We start from the raw sequence: 13,390 nt of genomic DNA on the forward strand, positions 1-13,390 counted from the left end.
GATTTCCCCATCACCACCACCCCACCCCGGGTCACTGTTGGTAGGACACGGTTCAAAACCTCTCGATGTAGTGATTGCTTTGCCTGCAGACAGGTTCCTGATTCAGATTGGGGTTGGATTTACCCGTGATTAACCCACACTTCTGTGTGTTAGCCTGACAGGGAAATTTGGCCAATATAAATAATATTATCAAGCCTCAACATGTCTTACTTCATAGGAAGAAAGGCTTTAAATAGTTTAAACAGATCCCAGCAAATTGTACTGGGAAACACTGCAGGAAATAAGTTATCAATAGTGAACTGCAGATGGTCCAATGGCCGACCTTTTGTCTTTGTGCCTATATCTGCAGCTCAGCAGTGCAAGGACAGCAAAACAGGTCCTCTGGGGAAACCCAAGGGCACATTTATTGAAGGAAACATGAAAAATCAGGCTTCTTAAATCTCTCTCCATGCCCATTTGAAATCATTATGTTGGAACTCAGAGTTCAAATACCACTGTAACCTTTTAGATGTACGTTCCTGTGGTTTCGTATTTCATCCTTCTGACTTCTTAAGCACTACCACAAATTAACCAATAAATAACTGTATCTAACACATTACATACCACTTCTGAACACCCCAGGGCCTTGAGAGTGAAAAACAGCAGTTGTCACTTCAAAGTCACGCCTTGCGTTCAAAGAGCGTGGACATCAACCAGCTGACCACATTGACCCGGGGGACAAGTTGGACCCATTTTAAAGATGGGAAGGCATAGGCAAGGCTGGGATTGGTCTGACAAAAAGCATCCTAGGGTTTGAGTCATGCTGGGCTCTCCCTGTAACCAAAGGGAAGAGACTCCCGGAGTGCGATTCACCTTCTTCAGAAGCAGATGTCTAAAACAAGTTAGATGAATCTCAAACTAAAAGTGCTCACTTCTGTCTACTCACCAAAGGGAGTCATGGGTGAGTCGGTCATGTATAGACATCGACACAACGTATATCTAAAGCCATGTGTGAAGAAACACATCTTCTGTGGCTTGCCCAAGACCTGGCAGCCATTTAGCTACCGCAGCAAAGTCTGACGCTCATTTCAAAATGACATGTCTTTAACTAACATAAAATAAAATAAAGTAAAACAAAACAAAACTAAAATAATAAAATAAAACAAAATAAAATAATAAAATAATAAAATTTTATTTATATGTAAAACATGTACTCTGGTCTGAGGTCTGACTACTTTATCTGACTCAGACCCTGTTATTTGTCATTTTTAAACCTCTGTAGCAACAGGAAGTCAATACATTGTGGACTACAGGATATGTAGCAACTTTGTGCTGCAATAGGATTCCCAGCCACAATGAAAACTCTGGGGGATCTGGAGAGGATCAGGTTCATGCTTTGTGTACAAGGCATACAGGCAATGTGAGTGCCTTCACATCCCACAATATGTTGCACAAAACATGGAAGCTTGAAACACCACGAGTGGAAAACCTGACCCAAAATATCCTGCAATTCACCTTTTGTATTACTTTTCCTTCCCACAGTTACTGCTGAACTTCTGAGTTCAAAACAGTGGAGCACCTGGATGGTTCCATGCAGGAGGAACAGGAATCTGACCAATCCCCATGGATTCGAGACATGGGACAAATGGTATCATCTCCAGAGACTGAACCCAAACCACACCCAGCCCTACCAGCGCTATGAGCTGTGGGTTTTAGGAGAAAGTCAGTGGTAACAAAATGGTGTTATCATCTGGAGATGGTTCATCAGCCTGCGTTTGGTGGTCTAAGGACATTTCAACAGTGGTCAGGAGCCTACAAGAAAAATTGTCACCCAAGCTCATCTGGGGCAGCTTGCACTTGCAAAAGCAAGGACAAGAACTGCTTGGACCCGTACCAGTATCCTTAGCTCAGACACTGCTTTTTCCTCGCTATGGGGAGGTTCCAGCTGACACAGCATGGAGAGCTGTAAGAAATGAGGGAATTCGCAATAGCTCTAGATTGAAACCACCAGAAAGCTTGCAATGGCAGAGAGGTGCTTTCAGCTGAAATAAGAAGGTGGAAAAGACCCAACAAGGAGATTTTTTTCCTCACCCTGATATGAGCCCTGTTCTCTGCTGGGATGGCCCTGTCCGGATTCAGACCAGGATGGGGAGCCATGCTCCAGTGCTGCTTGATTTCTTATGCTAAGATTTCTAAGGACTCTATACCAACCCCACTTTATCGGCACACAAGAGAGTCAATTAACATAAATCTCTTTTATTGCTATTGGTTACCTTTCCTGGAGGTGTCCTTGCCACAACATTTGAGGTCAAATTCCTTGGCAAACCTACATTCCCCTGTCATGGATCACAACTACCATGTATGTCTTTCATGCGCCCCTGAAGCACTGGGGAGTTATTATTTACAGTCTTTAGTTTGGAGACTCAGATTTACTGTGAAATTTTCAGGCAAATGAGTCAAAACTGGGTGCCTACAACCATATTTAGGCCTTCTGAGAAATGTGATCTCATTCAGAGACGTGTCAAGAAGTTTTCTGTGTCAATGGAAAGCAGAGGTACTCAGCACCTTTGAAATATTATCAGACTTGAAGCAACTAAATATAGGTGTTAAAGCCTAATTTAAGAACATGGTTTAAAAATGTTAGTCTAGAAAATTCTGTGGTTTAAGTTTTCTTCCCCTTGCATGTCTACAGAATCTAAAAGGCTTAGTGCAATGAACTATCATACTTGTGATTTTGACTATTTAACCTACCATGCAGTTGCATTTCAATAGGGTTGAGACGTTTGTTCAAACTAGGTTTAACGTCGTACATATGTTGTCCCATTGCATTTGGGGGAATCTTGTTCTAAACACATTTTTAAAATCACTATTTTAAGTGTCTATTATGAGTAAAGTCCTATGAATTTCTTTAAGATGCAAAACATGAAGACCTTTTACTTTTCTTGTGCAATAAAGCTAAAGTAAACAAATACATACAATATATACACAAGCCTTATGCCAGTTTTCAAAAGCAGAGAACATTATTTTGGTAAGAGGTCATTTGACCAAGGCATCCGATGAACTTTCACTGAATGACATGGATTTACATTCTCAATTTCGTTTAACATCCTGCCCTGTGTTTTTGTTGGGAAATACTCAGAAGAGCAATAGGATCATCTGGGGGAAGAAAAAAAAGTCCAGAATCTCTCAAACTTTGCCCCTCTCCTAAAGAGCAACATATCACACACGAGAATGTTTAGCTGAAGACGTAGGTTTTGAACTCCAGGCCATGCTTTTTCTTCTGATTGGAGCAACAGATTGAAGGAAACGTAGCTAACTTAGCAGTTGTTTATTGAAATTGCATTAAAGTGTTTCGGTTCTCATTTATTTCTACCCAGTTATTCTCTTCTATGGTCTCGTTATCAATAGGAAGTGGGGGGGAGGAAGATTCTTCTGATTGATAAATGTAATTATCGCATTTTAGGATCAGCTATACATTGTAACAATCGTTTTTAAAAATAACCATGACTTTTATCGCTGGTGTGAGTTTTCAGCAGATACCTGCTGAGTTTCTGAGCATGTGTATTATCATCAGTAAGATGACATGTTTTCCCAGGCTTAGATATTTTAAGACAAATTAAGACATGATTTACAATTTACATCACTTTTTCCAAACAACCCGTCCCATGGAAAGTCCCCAGCTGTGAAGGTTTCACAAAAAAAGTGATGAACCGGTATTTGGCAACAAACCCGACAGACCATTTTAAAAATTAAACTCAAAAGAGGGGGGGGGGGGGGGGGGGGGAGGGGGAATACGTGATTTTAAAAGATTAACCAGCTTGTATTGTCCCCTCCCCGTAAGCCCATGGTCTTGCCGCACAACCAGTTAACATCCTTGAAAGAAACCTTACTTGGTAACGGTGTCATGTATAGAAAAGGGTCACACCACACATCACAGCCACGATGACACATCCTGGGCCTGATCCAGAGCAGGCTGGAGGCGATGGAAAGACTGTGCTTGCCTCTAAGTCAGCCCAAGATGCCCAGCACATTGCAGAGCACCTTCTCACTCACAAGGGCCCCCAAGGAGAGTGCAGATCCCATCTCTGCTCTCCTCGCCATCATCAAGTCGCGTGAAAGTTGCTGGTCATCATCCCCAAAGCATCTGGTGGCCTTCCCTGGTGTATTTGAAAGCCCCCAGCTCCTCAGAGCAAACCCATCCAGAGCGCTGTGGTTGTGTATCATCTGCAGACACGTGCAGCGTGATCTGCTGCAGTGGAACACATCATTGAGCCCAATGATGTCCTGAGACTGCCTCCAATCCCTTCCCCTCTAGAAGGACCTGCACCCAGGTATTGTCCCAAAACACTGTTGCGATCCCTTATTCATCACCAAGAGGTAAGAACACGTAGGGTGGCTCCAGTAGGAAGGCAGAGTTGGGATCAAAACAAGCATTGCATCGAGTCCTGCAGATGCAACTGTCTTTGCACCAACAGCCACACAAATAACGTGTACCTCCAAGGAATTATAGTAGCATCAGAACAGCAAGCAACAAAATGACCTGTAACCAACTGAATCTGTAGTATGAAAAAAATTCCTTAAAAAAACCAAGAAAAGCATGCAAAAGTCTAGTTGGAAGTTGTTTGAGTTTGTGCAACAAATATGCCTGGCCCAGCTTTGAGTGTCCTTTGCCAATTTGAGGTGAAAGTGTATTTGAGTCAATGGTTTGCTTAGGTGACTTGCTCTCTCGCGGCCTTGCGGTGGGAGCGGAGCCCAGGGAACTGTGGTGAGAAGGAACAACTTTGAGAAAGAAAAGACTTGCACAAGATGATTTCTCTTGGCAGCAGTAGTTTCTTAGGAAAAAAACTATCCCTCACTGCGGACACATCCCAGATGTCTAGCCTCCCCACGGTTTGGAGGGGGATAGCAGGACACCTCTGCCTGGGGAGAAGCACACAGCTCAGGACATCACAGTGTCATTTGTTTAATCTTTTTTTTAATGCTCTGCAGGCTCCTAGCTGTTAGGCTGTGCTTATTACTGATGACCAGACAACTCCTAGACAGCAGCTCTGTTTCTTTATGTTCAGTTTCAGCTGAATTTGGAACAGCAGCTTAAGAAACTTGACCTCTCAGCAAAGCTTGATGTGAATCCATCTCATGCTGGAGGCTGCAAATATCCCTTAGAGGTCTTAGGAGTGAAGAGTTTAAGTGTTCGTTGCCTTCAGACCTGTAAGTCTGTGAGCTTCAAAAAGAGTTAATTGGGTGTGATGCTGCAATGTTACACTTTAGCCCCTTTTTCTGTGAACAAGGACCCAGCCTCCACCAGACACAGACGTGAGACGTCCTCAGACTGGGTTTAAAAGTGAGCACTGATAAAAGCAATTAAAACGAAAGCTGCTTTGAGGAGGCAAAGGTCACTAAGTAGGAGTGAAAGCAGAAGATGGTGTCAGGCTAGAGCAGAGGAAATGAAGAAATGGAAGCAGCCTATGCAACGGAGACCTTGCTGCTGGAGGAAACATCTCATCATACCTCTGACCGGCATCATTCGTCTTGGAGCAGAGCCACAACATCAGCAGCAGGTTTAAGGGAGTTTTTCACCTCCAGATCTGCCAGTGGGGGAGGGTCACGCCGAATTAGACCGTCTTAGACTCACACCGAGCTCTACCCGCGCACAAAGGTGGCAGCAGGTTTGCAAGTACGTCTTGCCTTTCTCAGAAATGACTGTCACAAATTAGGGGAAGATAGTTTGAAATCTGCTAAACCTTCTCAGGCTGCAAGTCCTCATACCTAATTAGAGCTGAGACAACCCTGAAAACATCTGGGCTATCAAAATGTGTCTGTCACACAATACACGCTGATTTTGCCTTGGAAAATTTGGCCCAACACAGGGCTCAGACAATTGAGTTCAGGGGCAATCTGAGCTACAAAGAACCTCTATTTATTTTTTTTATGGTATTGTGCAGAATTGAGTTTAACAGCTGTCTCAAACAAATCCACTAGGAAAGCAGTTCTGTAGGCTTTCATCGTCTTACAGATAAAGACACAAATCCACAGCGTTGATTGCTTCTGATTATTACAAGCTCAGTCTTTGTCAAATCCCTGCTCTGCCGCTCCCTCCCTCCTCCCAGGATGCAGGGCAGAGCCACTCACAGACCCTCCAACAGCAAAATAGTCAACTGCTCTCCAGTGATGGGTGAAGTGACACCCAAGTATCACATCTTGGGGTCGGTGCTTGGCTCAGTTATGCTCACACACTTCTGTCTGTCTGGCTCCGTTGACCTGCACAAGAAGAGGATGGGATGGGGCTTGCACCAGCCGTGGGCTTGGCTCCTGATGTTGCTGCAAGGACCCGTGCAGACCCCAACGCCTCTGGATAGACACTTTGTGGCCTCAACCTGTGCAAAGTGGGGATGTCCCCAGGGTTGCCTTGGAGGCTGTATTTGTGTGCACGCTGATTAACAGCCTGGAAACCACCACGAGAGGTGAAGCCGCCAAGGAGGTGCTCAGCAGCCTGCCAAGGCGGTAACTCAGTCGCAGCGCAGCACAAGGGCACTTCACAGCGCTGACAGCGGCTGTGTAGGGAAGGCTAAGAAATGGTGCCAAACCCTTTTGCCCCACAGGATCTAGGCACAGCAGAAACAATGTTGTTTTGATACATTTTGGGGGAGAAGATACCGAAATCTAGTCCCTGTGGGCCCCTCTCGAGCTTCCTTCTTGTTCTTACAGGTAAATGAAGGGGAGTTTATACAGCAAAACTCAGCAATTTACATATAGCCACAGAGCCTGAGGCTACTTTGAGAAAGGACAAAAAACCCTCTGTTGACCAGCAACTCTACACGTTATTCCCACCCACCCGATAAGATTTGTCTTTCAGATTAAAAGGCCGTGACATTTACAAACCACCATGCAGTGTAGGCTTCTTGATAGATAATTATTCAATGGCAATTCCCCAGCTATTCCAGGTCAAAAGCAAACGCTCAGAAAGAGACTTTACAACGATGAGCTAGGACTAAAGGGCTGGAGAGAAGAAACCTGTCAATGCACAAGCGTAATCGGGCACACAGACATCCATGTCACTTACAGTGAGGTGCATGCAGTGCTTAGAAGAGAGAAAGCTAAGGAAAGAGACAGGTAGCAACAGTCAAGATTAATCCTTTGCACAAAGGTGATCTGTAGCTTTGTTCCGCATTGTGCAATGGGAGGTAGTTAAGTATTGCATTACCCAAAGCCTGGCTTTTAATAGTTGCAACGATGCTCTGAGCAATTCTTGGATACACTAGGATTGCCCTGGGAAGGAAAATTCCAGGGTCACCAAGATTTCGGTAAATGTTGATGAACCTTGTGTTGTGCTGGGTTACTGGTGCAACAGAGGAAAAAAAAATGAATCTGCTTAGTCATCAGTACAGCAGTTATTTCTATCCACGTACCTACACTGGATCGTGCGTGGGAGAGTGCCGAATCGATTGCATTTCTTACAGACTTGGCTGGGAGGAGCGATCAGCGCACCAACTTTCCTCGATGCTTCCCCACGTTTACTTCAGAAAAAAACTTTCATTCCCATGGGCTTGTACTGGTGTGAAACTGGGGAACAAGGGAAAGAGCAACCACCAGCCTGGGGACAAAAGTGTAGAGCATCGTGAATTAATACTATTACATGGTTACTTACCCTCTGAGCAAATTTCACTGGTGTGCAGGGCTGGAGGTGTGATACATCACTGACTGTATCCCTCTGCTGCTTAACAAGAACCCTGACGCAATTTTTTTCCCTGTTGCTGTCATTCCAGTGTAGCCAGGTCTTTCCTGACTGCCCCAATACCCTCATTCCACTCAGCCTGGGCAGAAATTCATTTCCCTCTCAAAAAAATGCCGATGATTTTTATTATTTTGTTTCAGAATCTAATTGCCCTCTTCAATTTACATCAGTGGGTCAATCCCCTCCAGCTGTGAACCACTGACCGGCAGCTTCCCTGGAAAAGCAGCTTTCGATCGTCTCAGCATCGCTGGGAGAGGATAAAAGTGTTGTGCTAAGGGAATGATCATCTTGCTGGTATTTTTCAACACCTTTGTCTGCACTCTGAATTTTAATGTGGGCAAGAGGTGCCAGCTTGGGTGTTTTACACCCAGAAGTCCCTAAGCAAGTTTCCTCCGCTGTTGTAAAGCGGGAATGAGCATCAACTTGGTATAATCACATGGAGCTACCATCATCACAGGTATTGTGAGTCCTCCTGGGGACTTTATGGGCGGGATTCAAGGGTGGCGTGGGACATGGACGTGGATTAGGTATAAATGGAAGTATGAAGTTTATAATATTTAGCCTAGGAGACAACTAGGTTTGATTCCGTACTGAAGTTAATCCCATGAGGTATAAATAGTGGAAATTTCACAAGGTCAAAGGTGTGGGCTGCACTTGGTTACATCTGGGCTGGACCAGGAAACAAAGCCTGGGCTTAAATAAACAGCTTAAATCTATGAAGAGAGTCAGTCATTGCAACTCTGAGGACCTTGGTCGTGATCTTGAACTCAGTGACACCCCCTTTTGCTATAGGAGAGATTCAGGGATACCTTTAGTTAGGCACTAACTCAGACATACGGAGAGGTTCCACCTACCCATCAAAACTACTATGAAGTCCCAACAATTGGCTTTAGAACCCCATATTCCTCTTCCTCTACATGTGCAGTTTCTGTTAAACCACTGAGCAATTTACAGATGGGCTGAAGGCTCGGGAGGATTCTTTAAAGCTTCATTACTTTATTAGCACTGTTTATCTTTCTGTTCCATGATGACGGCTGAAGTAATCCCAGCCTTCACGAATAAACTCTGAGTTTCACCTGTGTTTAGTTAAACACCACGAGGTACAATACTTCCCACAAACACAGCCTTGTCAAAGGAGTCATGCATCATGCATTGTGCTGGAAATTATATTATCCAAATTTAGTGTCCATCTGATGCCCAATGAAGCTGGTGGAAACATTAAAAATGCTGGCAGCAACTAAGGAAAACAGCTCTTTATTTTTTGTTCTGCCAAGAGCTCAGCTGAAAGTTTGTTACGAGATCTCCCAGTCCACCTCCTCTCATTGCAAACTAGCTGACTCTCAACTTTTTTTTTTTCTATTTTTTTTTAAAGAAACTGCAGATGTGACTGGCAAATTGTGTTATGTTTTTGTATGTTTGTTTTTCTTAAGTGTCTGGTAATGCATATAAAAAAGAATGAAACAGAGTGTTACTGGACAAGTTTCAACTTTGCACAGCGAAGAAATAACAAAACAACAATAAAAAAAAACCCTCAGTAAATCTCCAGTTAAAATGTTATATCTGAGCAAACTACTGGCATCACTTGCTGCTGTGAGATGGATCTGCATCCATCTCCCAGTCAGCCTTTTAGCCAAAGTCTTTATTGGCCAAGTATAGCTTCTTCAGGAAGGTCAAGCCCTTAACCTCCAGTCCTTTTGCTGGCAGCCAGGAGCCTGAATATTTTGGGAAAGATGTTCAGTGGATCATTAAGAAATAGGGGACCTGCTTGCCTTTCTCAGAGTTAGTCTGGAAGATATCACTCAAAGCTCTTCTTGTTGCATGATCAGAGAATCCCAGACTCCCAGACTGGTGGGGATTGGAAGGGCCCTCTGGAGCTCATCCCGTCCCACCCCCTGCTGGAGCAGGCACACCCAGAGCAGGGGCACAGGGCCGCGTCCAGGCGGGGGGTGAATGTCTCCAGGGAAGGGACCCCACAGCCTCTCTGGGCAGCCTGTTCCAGTGACAGCTTTTACATTTTAGATTTTTATTAAGGGATCTGTTACCTATTTTCTTGCTGTTAGTGAAATAAACCACAAATAATCTCTCTCCTCATTAAACAAAACAACAACAAAAAAAGAGACTGTAACAGCGGTCCCGATGGGGCTCCTAAGAAAAGAGCGCATAACAACCCAAAAATGTTCAAGGCAAGCAGATACCTCCTTAACAGTCATCCAGGAGACACTGACAGCAGCAATTTGCGCTCCATAACTTGGGCTTCCAGCCACTTGCTGCTCCGTGCATGTTGCACGGGTGCAACAAGGCAGTATTTCTAAAAATCTCCTTGGGGACAAAAAGCAGAAGAATTTACATCCTGAATGAAGTGGGGTCCAACAGAAGATTAAACTGACTTAATCACTGGGCACCCAAGCTTTGGCCCCAAACCCATACTTGGAAAACAGTGTGGAAGGAACAGGGATTTTGTCAGAAGGTCACTTATTATGTGCATGCTGAAATGGTGGGAGTGTGACACGGGCATTAGAGAAACAGAAAAATAGTAGGAACAGGCAGCACTTTTCAGCTCCTGAGTGTGTTATCGGAGAGAGACCCAGCTGCCCCCTTCCTCCTACTCTTCCCTGTGCTGGTTTCCCCAGGAAGAAAACCTGGATGCGCATCAGGGGAGGGAGCCAAAGCACATTCCAGCAGGTCTTTTGGTTGAGGTGGTTGGCCCTTAGTTTAGATACTTCAGTAGACAACCAAGTCAGATGACATAAGGAATACTCTGCACTTTATGTAACTTTAGTTCCCTATTATGTCTCTGAAATAAACCTATGTCTTCAGCTTTTCAAGAATGTCAGAAGAATTTGCAAGAGGTTTTTAGTGTCTCTCCTGAACTTGGGTACCCAACTTCCACCTGGGCTGTAACCAACACCCCTGAGTCTTACCAGGAGTTTTGTCTCCTGCTTCTACAAGGACCAACAGGAATCAGACCCGCGTTCCACCAGAGGGGTACTTGGGTGATACGAGAAGCTTGGTGATACGTCCCATTGCATGGCCCTCAGGAAGGCAGCTTGGGAGGAGCTCGCAATGCCCAGCTGAGCACCCAAGCTGCCCATGGATTGAACCAGTGGTGTCTGAAAGGGCACGCAGCACTCCCATCCCTGCCATGACACTCGAGCCAGAAGGAGGAGCTTCCAAAGAGATGGATGCGCTTACAGCACATGAGTGTAGACCATGATCTCACCCTGCCAAGGCGGGGCTCGGGGCTTCCTGCCCACACCCTGCCTTCCTGCCCAAGCACAGCAGCAGACACCCCTGTCCCAGCCTCTCCTCGCACTGGCCAGACCAAGCGTGCAGCATTTACACCTCCTACAACTAATGAGGCCAACAGGAGAGCTGGGGAAGGGGTCTGACTCAAGTCCTGGGCTAGGAGATTCATCTGGGAGGAAGGCAAGGACATATCCAAGATTCTGGTCCCTCCACACAAGTTCTGCTATTTTCTTGCTTAAATGGTGTTTCATTTGGATTCCCTTCAGCAGTCCACTACCGCAACACAGTTACACTTTCCCATTCCCCACCCTCCTTACATGAGAGGCATAGCAAAGCTCTTTATGCATCGTATGATGAACTCAGGGGAAAAGCATCAGCCACAGCTTAAACTCACGCTTTCCCCTAATGAAAAATAAACTAGGAGAAGATGAGCACAAGGTGACCAGGCAAAGGAACACATATATGATGCTGTGTATCCTATAAGAAATCTTAGGCCTTCATCAGTTAGGCTGGATGCCTCTCACACATAATTTTGTGCTATTTACTCATAAAAACATGTTTAAAATTAATATCCATATGTTCACCTTATGTACACAGGGAAAAAACCTACAGATGTGAATCTCTTCAACCAAATTTCTATCACTCTCACAGCATCTAATTGTAGTTTTTTAGTTTGTTTTGTTCTCTATTATTTTAATGATAATTAATACATTGCAAAGCTGTAAAAACAAGGCTTTTGCTGTCTCACAGAGTTCTGGGAGGCTGTAGAAAAGCAATATCACTGGGATCAACCATCAACCAAAGAAGGTAAAATTGATCGCATGCTTTCCCGAAAGACAAAATACTTTGGAAAAGACATGGGTCTCCACTGAGAGGAACGGTGTATTACTGAGGCTCGTACAAGGCAAGGGGCTTGGCCATCCCGGTATGGTAGGTAAGCAATCTGCAAAACCGCCGTCGATAATTCCTGGTTGTCGGCAGAAACATACACCTGCTAGAGAGACTAATGGTGAATGGTGACCCAGGACCACAGACAAATGCCACAGAGTATGCTTACAAAGTTGTTATCACACCTTTTTTTTTTAAGGAAGTACAGTGCAGTAGGGCTGGGTTTCTGACGTGGGCCAAATGAGAAGAGAGTCAGCAGGCTTTCTTCGTTTCCTCTGGTCTGATCAATGCAGAGCGGCCTGTTGGCATATTCAAGAAGGACAGAAGAAAGCAAACGTGAGACCTGGCCAGGCTGGAGAGCTGGGCCCAGGGGAGCCTCAGGGAATTCAGCAAGAGCCAGTGCAGGGTCCTGCCCCTGGGGAGGAACAGCCCCCCGCACCAGCACAGGCTGGGGGGGACCTGCTGGAGAGCGGCTCTGCTGAGAAGGCCCTGGGGGTGCTGGGGGGCAGTGAGGTGACCCTAAGCCAGCACCGGGCCCTTGGGGCCAAGGGGGCCAGCGGTGTCCTGGGGGGCATGGAAAGGCGTGGGGCCAGCAGGGCGAGGGAGGTTCTCCTCCCCCTCTGCTCTGCCCCAGTGAGGCCACACCTGCAGGGCTGCGGCCAGTTCTGGGCCCCCCAGTTCAAGAAGGGCAGGGAACTGCTGTAGCAAGGCCAGCGCAGAGCTGCCAAGGGGATCAGGGGCTGGAGCATCTCCCTGGTGAGGAAAGGCTGAGAGACCTGGGTTGGTTCAGCCTGGAGGAGAGAAGGCTGAGGGGGGTCTCATCAGTGCTTATCAATATCTGAAGGGTGGGTGTCAGGGGGATGGGGCCGGGCTCTTTTCAGCGGTGCCCAACGCCAGGCCAAGGGGCCACGGGCACAAGCTGGAACACGGGAAGTTCCCCCTGAACATGAGGAGAAACCCCTTTGCTGTGCGGGTGCCAGAGCAGGGGCACAGGCTGCCCAGAGAGGCTGTGGGGTCCCTTCCCTGGAGACATTCACCCCCGCCTGGACGCGGCCATGTGCCCCTGCTCTGGGGGTGCCTGCTCCAGCAGGGGTGGGACGGGGTGAGCTCCAGAGGGCCCTCCCAACCCCCACCAGTCTGGGAGTCTGTGATTCTGTGAGTTCATTTAGCTTCTCTAAATAGTTACAAAGTTCACCAAGGAAAACAATGCATAGGTGGTTTCTTCCTTGCTAGTCTTCTAGGAATTCAAAAATACATTTTTGAGAGAGACCAACTCTTTCAGGATATGTTTTTCTTAGTAAGGGAACTGTTAACAAGGGCAATTGCCCACTGAGGGAAAACAAGATACTGAGAAATGAATTAAAATGCACTGCAGCTTGATGGTGCAATGGTTGATATGGGAAAGATGAATGGCCTTCTGATTCTCCACCAGACCTTGCAAAAGAGGCTGGGAATCTTTGAAATGGTTGACTATGGGTCCAATTTCTCCCAGCAGAGATGCTACCACTGAAAGTTTCTGGCTCCTGGAACACCACACAAGTTTGC

This window comes from Phalacrocorax carbo, chromosome 1 (assembly GCF_963921805.1).
Source record: "Phalacrocorax carbo chromosome 1, bPhaCar2.1, whole genome shotgun sequence".
NCBI classification, from domain to species: domain Eukaryota; kingdom Metazoa; phylum Chordata; class Aves; order Suliformes; family Phalacrocoracidae; genus Phalacrocorax; species Phalacrocorax carbo.